The 15,009-nt window shown below is 39.0% G+C and overlaps 1 non-coding gene and 1 pseudogene across 1 annotated transcript; one reads left to right on the top strand and one right to left on the bottom strand.

Annotated features, from left to right (window-relative positions):
• The first annotated feature begins 292 nt into the window (after nucleotides 1-292).
• On the top strand, nucleotides 293-6,225 carry LOC104103631 (glutamate synthase 1 [NADH], chloroplastic-like; annotated as a pseudogene).
• A 7,984-nt stretch (nucleotides 6,226-14,209) lies between these two features.
• LOC117273572 (small nucleolar RNA R71) lies at nucleotides 14,210-14,316 on the bottom strand. The gene has a single exon (XR_004503577.1). It is a non-coding gene; the product is annotated as a small nucleolar RNA R71 (small nucleolar RNA).
• Nucleotides 14,317-15,009: the final 693 nt, after the last annotated feature.

Raw genomic sequence — 15,009 nt, 5'->3', positions numbered from 1 at the left:
AAAATCAGCAGATACAACCAGCAAAATCAGCAGCTAACTTATTAGCAACCTCAACAACAGCAGATAGTGAGGCAGATGATGACTTTTTCTCCATGTACCGCGTCGTCCCCAATCATTAGCTGCTCATCTGACATTCTTAACGGGATGAACAACCTTATCGCGAGCAGAATTATTGTCGTTGCAACTATGTTCCAACCAATGATAAAGAGAGCTGCAACTATTTGCTTAAGGAAAAGCATTCCACCATTTCCATCATAAAATGCACCCCTTGTGTTGCTCACTGGAAGAATAATACTACAAAGAGTTGGTTCTGCTAGAACACCAGTTAATAGACCGCCTAAAAGTCCTGCTACAACGTGTGTGTGAAACATTGGCATCGTACAAGGGCGCTCAGATTTTTGAGGCAGTTGGCCTTTCATCAGAAGTGATGGAGCGGTGTTTCAATGGAACTCCTAGCAGAGTGGAGGGTGCAACTTTTGATGCACTTGCAAAAGATGCACTCAAGCTGCATGAACTAGCGTTCCCAGCACGAGCCTTGGCTCCAGGGAGTGCAGAGGCTGTGGCACTCCCTAATCCTGGTGATTATCATTGGAGAAAAGGTGGTGAGATTCACCTTAATGATCCACTTGCCATTGCAAAATTGCAGGAGGCTGCACGAACTAATAGTGTAGCTGCCTACAAAGAATATTCTAAGCGTGTGCAGGAATTAAATAGACAATGCAATTTAAGGGGACTTTTGAAGTTTAAAGAGGCAGAGGTGAAAGTTCCTCTGGAAGAAGTTGAACCAGCAAGTGAGATTGTAAAACGTTTTGTTACTGGAGCCATGAGTTATGGATCAATCTCTTTGGAGGCACATGCTACTCTTGCTATGGCAATGAACAAAATTGGGGGCAAATCTAACACAGGAATGTTTTATTTTTGATGACCGAGAAATCAGTCTGGAGGCCAACCGCAGCGTTAAAAAACTTGGGGATGATGAGTCCGCCACTCTTACCTTTCTCCCTTTAAATACTGTGGTTAGTTCGCTTGCTGTATGGTTCTAACTTGTGACCTAGGACACAAGTCCTTCAACCTTTGCCTATTGAGCTAACCCCTGTGGGGCTGCTTAAGTGGAGTGTTGACAGTGATCTTTCTCTTGTGAGGCTACCATTTGTTTTTACCCCTTTGGAGCTGAAATTCTTTTGACTGCAAAATGAAAGCTGTACCTACTTTTGGACAGGTGAGGGTGGTGAGCATCCATCTCGGATGGAGCCTCTTCCTAATGGTTCAATGAATCCAAAAAGAAGTGCAATTAAGCAGGTTGCAAGTGGTTGATTTGGAGTCTCAAGTTATTACCTCACAAATGCGGACAAGTTACAGATAAAAATGGCTCAGGTACACTTTACATGAGCATTGCAATATATTTCATTCACGGTTATTTCCTTCATCAACATGTTTGTATTAAATGTTGATCCAATTCTATTAGATCCTGTATTCCAGTTGGAATAGAGGTTTCTCTTGTTTATGAATTTATGTTCGTGGACAGATGATGCTGCATCTGCAAGGCACCTATAGGTGTCTTTGCCTCATTAACTGAAACCTGCATTTGGCATTTGGTGAGATAAATGTGAACAGTAAAGTTTTCTGTTACTCGTTGATACATCTATTCACATCCCTTTGTATTTTGCAGGGAGCCAAGCCTGGAGAAGGGGGTGAACTTCCTGGACACAAGGTCATTGGTGACATAGCTGTCACTAGGAACTCCACAGCTGGAGTTGGACTAATTAGTCCTCCTCCTCATCATGATATCTACTCTATTGAGGATCTTGCACAGTTGATTCATGATCTTAAGGTATTAAAATCTCGTGTATTTGCACTGTGCATCTTTCTTTTTTTTATTATTCATTGATTCTGAGATATTGCCCTATTATGCCTATAGAATGCAAATCCGGGGGCACGTGTAAGTGTCAAGTTGGTTTCTGAAGCTGGCGTTGGGGTTATTGCTAGCGGTGTTGTCAAGGGACATGCTGATCATGTCTTGATCTCCGGTCATGATGGAGGCACGGGTGCCTCAAGATGGACTGGTATCAAGAGTTCCGGGCTTCCAAGGGAACTTGGTCTTGCAGAGACACATCAAACTTTAGTGGCTAATGACCTCCGTGGCCGAACAACACTGCAAATGGATGGCCAATTGAAAACTGGAAGAGATGTGGCTGTTGCTGCTCTTCTTGGTGCAGAGGAGTTTGGTTTCAGCACTGCTCCCCTCGTAACACTTGGCTGCATAATGATGAGAAAATGCCACAAAAACACTTGCCCTGTGGGAATTGCCACTCAAGATCCAATTCTTCGGGAGAAGTTTGCTGGAGAACCAGAACATGTCATAAATTTCTTCTTCATGCTGGCTGAGGAAGTAAGAGAAATCATGTCTCAGCTTGGTTTTAGAACACTTACTGAAATGGTTGGCCGTTCAGACATGCTTGCACTGGATAAAGATTTAACCAAGAACAATGACAAACTAAAGAACATCGATCTGTCCCTACTGCTTCGACCTGCTGCTGATATCCGTCCTGAAGCTGCACAATATTGTGTACAGAAACAGGATCATGGTTTAGACATGGCTTTAGATAACAATTTGATAGCCCTTTCCAAAGCTGCTTTGGAGAAAAGTGTTCCTGTATATATTGAAACTCCAATCTGTAATGTAAATCGCGCTGTCGGAACAATGCTAAGCCATGAAGTTACCAAGCGATATCACCTCGCAGGACTCCCTGCAGACACCATTCATATCAAACTTAGTGGAAGTGCAGGGCAGAGTCTGGGAGCTTTTCTTTGCCCTGGCATCACGTTAGAGCTTGAAGGAGACAGCAATGATTATGTTGGTAAAGGTTTGTCAGGGGGGAAAATCATTGTCTATCCTCCAAAAGAAAGCAAGTTTGACCCCAAGGAAAATATTGTGATTGGAAATGTAGCTCTTTATGGGGCAACAACTGGGGAGGCATATTTTAATGGGATGAGAGCAGAAAGATTTTGTGTCCGTAACTCAGGGGCCAAAGCTGTTGTAGAAGGTGTTGGTGATCATGGCTGTGAGTACATGACTGGTGGTACAGTTGTTGTCCTCGGAAAAACTGGAAGAAACTTTGCTGCTGGTATGAGTGGTGGCGTTGCCTATGTTCTTGATGTGGATTCAAAGTTCCGATCTCATTGCAATTCAGAGCTGGTTGATCTTGATAAAGTTGAAGAAGAAGATGATATCATGACTTTGAAGATGATGATACAGCAACATCAGCGTAACACAAACAGCCAACTGGCAAAAGATGTTCTTGCAGACTTTGATAATCTTTTGCCTAGATTTATTAAGGTCTTCCCTAGAAATTATCAACGGGTTCTGGCAAGCATGAAAAAAGAGGAAGCTAACAAAGCAGCAAATGAATGTGCCATCAAGGAGGCGGAGGAGCAAGAAGAGGCAGATTTGAAGGAGAAAGACGCCTTTGAAGAGCTGAAGAAATTAGCAGCTGCATCTAAGGACCAATCCAGTCAGGTTAGTTTATTTATGAAGTTTCTGGAGGAGCTGCCTTGGAATTCCTGAGAAGATTCTATTTTTTCTATAGATGTAGCTTAGGGACCTTGTGGCATATATATAAATAGGACAATCAATCTTTGCAGTTATGATTTAGGAAGATTTGTTCATTTTGTAGTGTCTGCATTTCTATACATTAGATAGAAACCTGACTTGTCCATTAATTGCTTTATTGGACTTTGGCGCGCATTTGGGTATTTACTTGCTGTAAGAGGCTTTACAATAGGTTTTGCAACTTTACATATGCAATTTTGGCCTTTAGGAAGGGTGGATGGTGCCACGACCTCCTTCTGAGAGAACTGGGTATGCATTTCTTCACTTGCTTGTACTGTACTGTTCCAAACCATTGCCCCCACCATTCTACCTGTGCCTGCTTTTATTTTTCTTTGGAAGTGCTCCTTTTTCTCATTTCCAATTGCTCCTGGTAAATGGTAACTGACTCTTTGCAGCTACTAAGTTGATCGTCTTTCAGCGTGTCCACTGTCAGCAGCATATTTTTTCAGCAAAAAGTTGTGCTTTTACGGATTATGTAGATGTTTCATTCTAAGAGTAGTTAAGCTTTGATGGATCGGCATCTACACTCTACCGTACATAACATCGATAGCTCATGTTCTAATTGTCCTCATTCTGACAGGAAAAGAGTCGCAATTGTCGGGAGTGGACCCTCAGGCCTGGCTGCTGCTGATCAGTTAAATAGAAAGGGTCATACTGTAACCGTGTTTGAACGTGCTGATAGAATCGGTGGTCTGATGATGTATGGAGTGCCCAACATGAAGACCGACAAGATTGATGTCGTTCAGAGGCGGGTTGACCTTATGGAGAAGGAAGGGGTGAAATTTGTGGTCAATGCAAATGTTGGAAATGATCCCGTGTACTCCTTAGAGCGGCTTCGTGAAGATCACGATGCAATTGTTTTGGCTGTTGGAGCCACAAAGCCAAGGTGAGTACCATGGATCGCATCATATCGCCTTTGGTTCATTGTGCTTTCTGAATAAGTAATTGCTCACTCAAACTACTTGTTGACTCATTGGTAGGGACCTTCCTGTTCCTGGACGAGACCTCTCAGGAGTTCATTTTGCAATGGAGTTCCTTCATGCAAACACAAAAAGTTTGCTTGATAGCAATCTCCAGGATGAAAAATACATTTCTGCCAAGGGCAAGAAGGTGGTTGTTATTGGTGGAGGTGACACTGGGACAGATTGCATAGGAACGTCTATTCGGCATGGCTGCAGCAGTGTTGTTAATCTAGAGCTTCTCCCTCAGCCGCCACAAACTAGGGCTCCTGGAAATCCTTGGCCACAGGTTTGACCATGTTTTATGTGGCAATGCACCTTACTCTTTCCCATGCATAGTTAGTCACTTCAATTAGCACGCTTGCACCTTACTGTTATTACCATGGCAAATGCACCTTACATTTTACTGTGCATAGTAGTCACTTCAATTAGCGTGGTTGCTTTATGTTTATCATGTGCATGATGGGCAATTCAGGAGCAATATGATGTTTTGTCAGCTTAAATTAGAAGGAACTACTCTTTTTATACTTTCAGAGGAAGTTTCTAGAATTGGCTTTATAGTATGAGTTAGGATTATGAAGTGATCATTGAACATTTATTAACATTTTTCTTAATTAACTTCCTGAATGTCATTGTGATATGTCCTTTCCATTTCTTGTTGGCAGTGGCCTCGTATCTTCCGTGTAGACTATGGGCATCAGGAAGCTGCTGCAAAGTTTGGTAAGGATCCGAGATCCTATGAGGTATTGACCAAGCGATTCATTGGCGATGAGAATGGAAATGTGAAAGGGTTGGAGGTCATACGTGTACAGTGGGAGAAAGATGCTAGTGGAAGATTCCAATTCAAAGAAGTAGAAGGCTCTGAAGAAATTATCGGAGCTGATCTGGTTATGCTAGCTATGGGGTTCCTTGGTCCTGAATCGGTTAGTATCTTATGATTTCCATTTTCGTTTCTTCATTTCTTTTTTGCTCTGATGAAATTCAATTAATATTGAACTGTTATTTTTGTGTTTGATCTTTTGTTCAGACAATAGCAGACAAACTGGGACTAGAAAAGGACAACAGATCTAACTTCAAGGCTGATTATGGACGCTTTTCTACAAGTGTGGAAGGGGTGTTTGCAGCAGGAGACTGTCGCAGGGGACAGTCTTTGGTGGTGTGGGCCATCTCCGAAGGGCGGCAAGCAGCTGCTCAAGTTGACAAGTTTCTCATGAAGGATGACGATGACGATTTCACTGTTGATGTGGCTAGCCAACAAGAATTTGTCAAGAAGCAACAAGATAGCAGCAAGCAGCAAACAGTCGTGACATAAGACACTTACAAAAAGCAAATGAATAAACGACACTGGGGGGAGGCTGGTTTAGGTATTTTCCTTCAAATGATATCCAAATCCAAGAAAAGCAGCACAAAGTAAATCAATAGCAGCTCAGCCTGAATATAAAATAGGATAGTTGATATTTTCTGATTCTTGGGAGTTTGAGGGGTGGGGGTAGGGGGATAGTATTTTTTTGTTTTTTTGTTGCATGTTGGGTGTCGATAAAGTTTATTATTGCCGTGATGGTTGTTTGGAGCAGGCTTTAGTGGAAAAAATAACATGTACAGTTCTCGTTTGTGCAAATTTTCCTTTGAAATTAATATTATGGGGGATTATTTCTAGTTTTAGCTGGTCCTGCACTTCTGCAAGTTACAATATTTTGTCGGTGCAACACTCTTCGTAGCATTCACATATAGGAAAATCTGTTGTGAAATTCATTCACTGTGTTACACTTCTGTTATCGTATGCTTGACAGTTTATGCTTAACTTTACCATATCAGGTTTTCTAAGTTCATGACTGGGTACTCTTGAAGATATATAATATGCCTTCGTTTAAAGAAACAACAACAAATCCAATGTAATCCCACAAAGTGGGGTTTGAAAATTCCTCCTTTATAGCATTTCAATTTTTGGATGTATAGATTTTAGTAAGTTATTTCAACCCTGACTAAATTTTACAAGTATGAAAAATTAATGCTTATTCTCTTAAATAAACAAAAGGAATATACTAAAGTTGTTAGATGGAGAAACAAATGGCAGGGATTTTTTCTTCAAATTCTACATATTTTGACTCATATTCTTACCAGAGATGATTAATAATCATTTCATTAATAAAACTTTGCGTAATTAATTGAACCTCTAACAATTGTAGCTGTGGATGCATACTTTGTTAAGGTAAAACCCTTAGAATCCTACTTATATTTGAAGCTTTTAGTTATATTTTGAATGCAAAATCTTGGACATTTATTATTTCATGACACAACTAATGACACATTAATAGAACTCTTGGATATATAGATTTTTTATCTAATGTATAACTTGAAAGATTGTCATGCGGTGAAAAACAATGTAGACAGTATTATGTTACATTACTTATTTTAAGGACATCTTTATTCTTTAAATACTTATATATCCTCTTATTTCTATTACACATCATCTATCCCACATTACAGGTTTATAATCCCTCATAACCAAACATATGAGCTACAAAACAGCACATGTTTGGACCGTTGTTCCCTCAAAGCCACGATCATCCATTAAATATAGTATTTCTCTTAGGCGGTGCGGTTGCTTTCCCGCGGTTAAACCCATCACCGGATGTAAACTGACCTCATTTGTTTCCACCAAATCAGCTCATCTTTTTCACAAAGACAAAGGCGGCGAATAGAGGGAGGCGAAGATCGAACGCGCAGCATACTGAAAGATGAATCAATCAGCCATTTGGTATTTTGAAGCTTTTTTAAGAGATTTCGCCCCCAAAACCCTATCTTTGAATTCATAAAATTCTTCCAAAGTCTTCTTCTTGTATGTCCACTTTCGTTTTCATTTGTCTTGTGGCTAATTGATTGCAAAATATGAAGATTGCTCATTTTCAACTCTTTTATTCCTAGATTTTCCCTAATTTTTTGTTGTATGTGGTAGATTACAAAATTCACAACCGTTTCGTTCTTGGTGATTTTAGGTTTGAATAAACCTAAACAATTACTAGCTATTTGACGGTTTCTCTTGTTTGTTATGTTCTTCTTGTTAATCCATTAACAGATCACCTTGTATAAGTATATTACATTTCATTAAAACAGTGTCTTCATTAAGAGAATTTTTTTTTTGTCAAATGGTGGTCTAAATAGTATGACCAGTTGTGATATATTGCAGTGTCTTTCCTTTTAAAAGCAGAGTGAATTTCCAATACTTTAGAAGCGGAACTTTTTAATATTGGTAGTTGTAGAATGCATAAAGTCCCGTTATATAATGAAAATATTATTGCTTTTAACCGCTAGCTAATCGTCTGGAACAAGCAACTCTATAAAGGAGATTTATCGTGCCTTGTAGTCGTGAGTAGAGGCAGATCCGGGATTTGAATTTTATGGATTATGGCGAGCCCAACTCATAATTGGCGAATTAGTAGGTTCAATTGATAATGGGTGCACACCAATGGGACCCTCCGATAAGTCTATTGGAATTGCCCCCGTGATTGCCACCGAATCTACAACCCATTTATGCTACTGAGTTTATAGTTTATTGTATGTATATATTAGTGGATTGCTCAACACATATACAGGGTTTGACCCAAAGTTATTGGTTCTGTTGAACCCGTACCATATAAGGTATATCTGCCTTTGGTTGTGAGTCTTGACATGTAATCTTGGTTTTGTCACCATCTTCGCATTTTTTCATCAATTTTAGTGAGTTACTTTAGATGGCCACCGTTCGAAATTCAAAACCAATGAATCAATACTTTGTGAAACTAGATTTATCTGATGGCACTATCTTCAAATGCTACAACAAGAAGTAGCAAAACAGGGTGATACTTTATTCAAGCCTACTTATTTATCATTTATTTATTTGCTATCCTTAACACTACCCTTAATCTATCTATTACACATTTTTTTTACCAGTTTAGGAGATATTTTTAATAATAGATAATTAAAATTAAAACGAATAGCAACACAAGTATAACAAAAATAAATGCGAAAATTAATATGAGTGCTAGAACGTTAATTGCAATTAGAGATAAAGAGATATGAGAGTTTTGTTTGAAAATTGAAAGAATGAAATGTGATATTTTATTTTAAAATACGGTCAAAGTGTATTTGAATAAACTTAGAGGTTAAAAAATATAAATTAGGGGGTAGGGGGTGTTAGGGAGGCAAAAATAGCCCTTTTTGGCCGTTCCCAAGGGTGCAAAAACGACCATATTTAAAAAACAAAACTTAAGGGTACCGTTACGGACTGGTCCAGTACCTTAAGGGTACTAACCGGACCGGTACTAAGGGTATTTTTTTCGGTACCCTTTCATTACCCTTACCCTTTACCCAAATCCTAAGTTGCGCAGACTCTCCGTTTTTGGTGTCGCACCCCTCTCGACATAGGACGGGAGCGGGTGCGGAGCGGGATACGTCCCGAATTCGGTCAACTAATTTCGGATACTTTGGCTTGAGTCCATCAACAAATTTGGATAGAAATTGAGATTTTTATTTCTCAAAATTAAGAATAAAACAGATATGACATACCTTCAATATTGTAGTACTTTTGTCTAACCTTTGCTGCTTTGTGTTTCAGAAAAATCAAGAATTCAAGGGGTCGTGTTCTAAGTTCGGACTTCTGGTAGACAATAGCAGCGATATAGATGGAGAGTTGGTGGAAGGCCTTGAATGGCTTTCGTTTTCTCTTTATAGCTCTATTTTTTATAATTTTAAATTTTTTTAGCTAAATCCCCCCGTATCCATATCTGGATCCGCACCACCGAATCTTAAAATTTAGATTTTGCCGATTCTGACACTTGGATCCGTGCCCGTATTGGATACCCGCACCCGAGTCTGAGCAACTTAGCCTAAATCCCTCACCCCTACCTCCCATCCGGATCGGTACGGTGCGGTACGGGTACGGGTAATACCCTCCCCTTAGACAGCCCTAGTTGTAGCGCATAAGCACCAGAGTCTGAAAACACATTCTCTCCGGTAGCACCTCTGTGAATCCATGTACTTTTGATTGTTTTTAGGCGCCAACTGATGGTGCCTAACCGGTAGTCTCTTTGAAGTTTTTGTTTTAGATTCATCTGTTATCGCCTAGGCACTGTTATTTGGAGCCTAGGCACTATACACCCAGGATGTACTATTTTAGGGACTTACACGGTACAAAAATATTTTAAGTCAACAAATTAAAGGAGAAGCAAGAGGAAAATGAGTTACTTGTAGATGACCCTTCTTAATAGTTAACACTCTATCCGATCACGTATATGGTCTTTACATGTCTTGAAGTTTTGACATCTAATTTTGTTTGTCATCTTCACGCTTTCTTGTTTCTTGAGAACTTTTTTTCCCTAATCACAAGCTCCTCTACATTAAGTTTTAAAGCGTACTTTGGGGTGGGGAGTTGTGGGGGAGGGGGGAGGGAGCTTCTCAAGCTTCCGTTTTTATTCTCAGTTTTACTTTCCACTGAGCTCTCCCTGTCTATCTCCAATTCTTTTCTCTGCCTCTGTTTCTCTTAGTTGTGGTGTGAACTGCTGCCCTGGTAGGATTGCTGTCTTTTGCTGTTGTCATTTCTTTATGTGCTTTATTCCCAATAAACTTTTCCTTTTTAAAATAACTTGAACTGTTTTATTTAGGTGGCAGACAAGGTCCAATGGCGCTGTTAAATAAAGATTTTCATGCTTTCTCTTTTTTTTTTCTCCCTTTATACAAGTTTTGTCCTTTTTCCCTTGTTGCTATTTATCTCATCATTTGTAATTCCTTCCTCGGAGCTGAGAAAATTGGAAGCAAGAACAATGATAGGGATCGTTTATTGACCAACTAAATCTTGCATCTTCTAGTTAATTGTTTTTCTCTACTTATCTCAGAGAGGAACTTATATCATGTGAATTTTCGATACTTGGACATCTTGCAAATTTTTCTTTCACTATAAACTCTCAAAATTTCAAATGTGCGGATAGAAGTTATTCTCATCCTATGATATTTGTCTTAAAATTAATGCTATCAATAATCATGGAGCATCTTCTCTAAATGAAATAAGTCCTAAAGACGATTTCCGTTCAGATAAACACAATGTATTCATTTTTTCCTTTAAAAAACCAACTGTTTTCCTTTAAGAAATCGTTGTGGTAAGTAGTTGGAATCTCTATTGATTTGCGACTTTGAATGTCAAAAGCATATGCTTGTGAGATTTTAAGTTGGCAACAATTTTCGAATGCTTTTTGGTGACAGTCGAGGAGAAAGGGGTGAATTGCACTTGTAAGGAGCCAGTTCACGGGTTAACTGTAATATGATCAAGTGCTATTTTCTACTGTTTGTGAAGGTTTTCTATCTCAGCTAATGAGTTTGGTCAAGACTGGGCAAAACACACAGGAAATGGCAAAAAATATGGGTCATCTCTTGAGATCGATGATTGAGCTTCCAGTATCCAGAGTTGGTTTTCCAAAGAACTCAGGTAGTCGACTCATTTGTTCTTCAACTCAAGCAGTACGAATCAAACAGGATCGTCCTGGAGAGCATGATCCTGGTACCTCGGATGAGAAGGAGAAGGTTGATAATAAAATTGAAGGGAGTATTGAAGTTGAGGGCGAGAATGACGAAGGGGGCAGTGATAACATTAATAAAAAGACTGGTGAGATTGGAGGACCTAAAGGTCTTGAGCCCACCCGCTATAGCGACTGGGAGCGTGGTGGCCGTTGCTCTGATTTCTGATTTTGTTTCAGCTTTTGATTCAACTTCCATCTTATAGGCACTTACCTATTGGATATGTGGGAGACGAATAAATAATAATATGGGTGACAATCAAAATAGTCATGTTATTTTCGAAGTCCTCTTTTTCTGATAATAGGGTTAGGTGATTAGTCTTTGTTATTAGGAAGTTGTCTTTATGATTACGAGAATGCCTGGCTGATGCCGCAATATTGCAGTGTATCAATTAACGATAGAAGCTTTTAGAGGATTGTATGATTTGAAGTTTTATGATATTTGGGACATATTTATGCCTCTTCTTTCAAGCTAGCTACATTCATTTTCCAACATATAGGGATCACTTTTGAGGCGGTCAGAAGTTTAAGGGATAAGACGATTTAATGATCTTTTCATTCAAGTAAAGGAGTTGATAACTCTCTTGCACTTAAATTAATTGTTTATTGCGTTTGATGGTGACTTCAATCATTCTTTATGTAATGAAACATTCAATTTTCCCGAGGTGTCATTTTTCATTTTCTAAGTCGGTACCTAGCGGGTACATGGTTTTGTTAAATAAATTACAAAGGCATTGATTAACCCATTTTTATAAAGTCAAGGCTCAAGAGTCAATACAATGTTATCTACTTCTAATTCGGACTTGGTAAAATGGTGATCATTTTCTTGATATAAATGATTTTTCTCCTCCCCTTCCCCACCACACAATTTACAATCTTAAGAAAGGAGAATTTGATTGTAACGACCCAAAATACACTATAGGCCGTGATGACGCTTAACGCCACCGTCACACAAGCAAACAAAAATTTACTAATTCAGTTACCCATCTTTATTACCTTTGCAATCAATATTTCCATTAACTAATTGGCATAAAATATGATTTACAGAGTGAAACAATGATGGTTATATGAATTACTGTACCAAACATCCAGTAGGAACCTAATAATATGCTAGAATTACATGTAATTGGATATATTTTACCCCTACCTTTGTGTGTTTTGAATGTTGAAAGATGACCAATCGAGCTTAATTGTTGAAGTTTGTTATGTAGGAAGCCAAAAGTGAAGAATAAAGGTGATTTGAGCAAAAATGAAGCTAAAAGACAATTTTTGAAGAAAAGGAAAATCAGACCAGGCAGTGAAGTAACTTTGAAAAGCACAGGGAAAGCATAGAAAAATCTGGAAAACGCAACAAGGCCCCGTGCGAAGCACAACTATAGCACAAGGGAAAATTTGCCTGCGTTTTATCTTGAGGGGCAACTTAGTCAATTGGCTTAGGGACGTGATATAAAAGTTTTTAACCCTAATTGCAGCCACATACTTGACCTGAGAATGCAAGAAACACCATTGTTGAAGCAAAGTTGAGCCCGAAAGATCCTCAAGTTAATTCAAGAAGACGAATCGAAGAGTTTCTCTCTACTTTTCTGTCTTTATTTCTATGAATATTGGTTTGATAATTGTTTATGTATTTTTGAGTAGTGTTATAAGTAGCTAAACTCTTTAATCTAAGGTTTGATGGAACCTATTGGAGGATGATTTTCTACTGCGTTTAATATAGATTTGCCTTTGATTTTTCTCTACTTGTTCAACTATATTTTTATTGTTGTTAATTGAAGAGCTCTCAATTAACTGTGCCTATTTAGTGTGTATATTACTCGAGAGAGAGTACATATTTAGGTAGTTGTTGAACAACACCACTCCTAACGTAGTTGAGAGATTGATACAGGGGGTTTAAAGGCGAGATTAGAGATAACGAAGCCTTGGTGCGATCGGCGTGAGCGGTAAATTAGTGCCAGCTAGCGTAGTTTAAGAGAATACGTCTAGTAAATTATATTAGTTGCTCGAGAGAGAGCTACGACACTAAAAGTACTCACCATCGATAGAGAATATTTAGGCGAATTTATAGGAAACGTAGCATGGTAGATTCCGACAATAGGGAAAATCATAACCTTAGACTTTTTCAAATCTTGTCTGCAACATTTGCTTTTTTAGTTATAAATTACTTCATTTTTAATTACTTTGATCTTAGTTAGTAAACTCTCAAATTGTTATATAATATTTCTGAAGGTTGATTACTTGAATTCGTGCAAGACTATTAGTTGTAATTAGCACGTTATTTCCCAGTGGGATTCGACTCCGGACTTGTAAACCGGATTATATTTGCAACGACCGCTAGACCTCTTAGGAGGCATAGTTGGGCGTGATCAAATTTTGGCGCCGTTGCCGGGAAAAGCAACAGTGTTACTAATTACAGCTATAAGAACTGTTAAGATTCTTAGTTTAGTCAATTTTCTCCATTTTTATTCATTACGTTGAAATTCTAACGTTTGTGGTCTTGTGTGTTATAGGTGTATGCCTAGAAACTCTTCAAGAACTGGTGAATTATTTGAAGCATTACCGGATCCTGAAAAACTTTCAAGGCACTAAATCGTGCAAACAAGAAAGACAAACAACAACATCACCCAAGAGAACAAATTGAACCGGACATGGGTGACGCTTTGGATAATCAAAACAATCGAAACAATGTGAATGACCCGAATAATCAGGGTGTGGCACCTCTTGTGCCAGAAGCAGCTTTGTATGATTGGGCACAACCCATCGCTAAAAATTTGGCAACTGCAATTGCAGTCCCTGAGATACAAGCGAAGTCATTTCAAATCACAAACAGCATGTTACATCTACTGCAGAACAAAGGACTGTTCTACGGGTATTACATTGAAGATCTATAACAACATCTGAAAAATTTTCTGTCAATTTATGTCACGCAAAGGCAACCAAATGTGACACCGAAAGCAATAAGACTGTTGTTGTTTCCCTTCTGAGTGATAGGAGAATCCCATATTTGGCTTAATTCGCTACCTATAAATTCCGTCACCACTTGGGAGGAATTAGTCAAGCAACTTTTAATTAAGTTCTACTCACCCAATAAGACTGCCAAGCAAATTGATGAAATATTAAGCTTCAGGCAGAAACCAGCTGAAACATTACAAGAAACGTGGGAGAGGTTCAAAGATATGTTGGTTAAGTTTTCGCATCATGTCATTCCAGATCAGATATTGGGACAACGGTTTTACATGAGATTGACAGATAGCTTAAAGGCCAATGTTGATGCTTCAGCAAGTGGAGCATTTTTGAGCAAGTCATTTAGAGAGTGTAAGGTCCTTCTAGATAAAATGGCTCAAATCTCAGGATGGATTTCACTCAGTAGCATTGGACCCGAAAAATTCCATAGCTGAATATATGGCCACTCTGATGACGCAAATGAGTATCCTCACCAAGAAGATTGATGAAACAGGCCATAAGCAGGTACACATAGTTGACACGACTAATGGGGGATTATGTACACCATTCATTAACCAACCATACGTGTGTTCGTGGAGTGGTGAAAGTGATAACCAGAACTATCAAGAGAACATGAACTATGTGGGCAACTATGGAGTCCAGAGGCAAGGTGGTCAGAATTGGGGGCAGCAAAATTAGCAGTATAGACCAACACAACAACAGTACAATAACACCAACAATTATGGAGTTATGCGACCACAAGGTCAAGTAGTACCTTACTAAAGGCAACAAGGATACAACTGGCAAAATCGGCAGCTAGCTTATCAGCAACCTCAACAACAGCAAATAGTGAGGCAGGATGATGGGTTATCTGAAATTAAAGGAATATTGCAACAACTCATTGGGGACAGCGGGAAAATAGAAGATAAGGTCCACCAAATGCAAGAAAGGGTAA

This window comes from Nicotiana tomentosiformis, chromosome 3 (assembly GCF_000390325.3).
Source record: "Nicotiana tomentosiformis chromosome 3, ASM39032v3, whole genome shotgun sequence".
NCBI lineage: Eukaryota > Viridiplantae > Streptophyta > Magnoliopsida > Solanales > Solanaceae > Nicotiana > Nicotiana tomentosiformis.
This window is presented reverse-complemented; position numbering and strand designations above follow the sequence as displayed.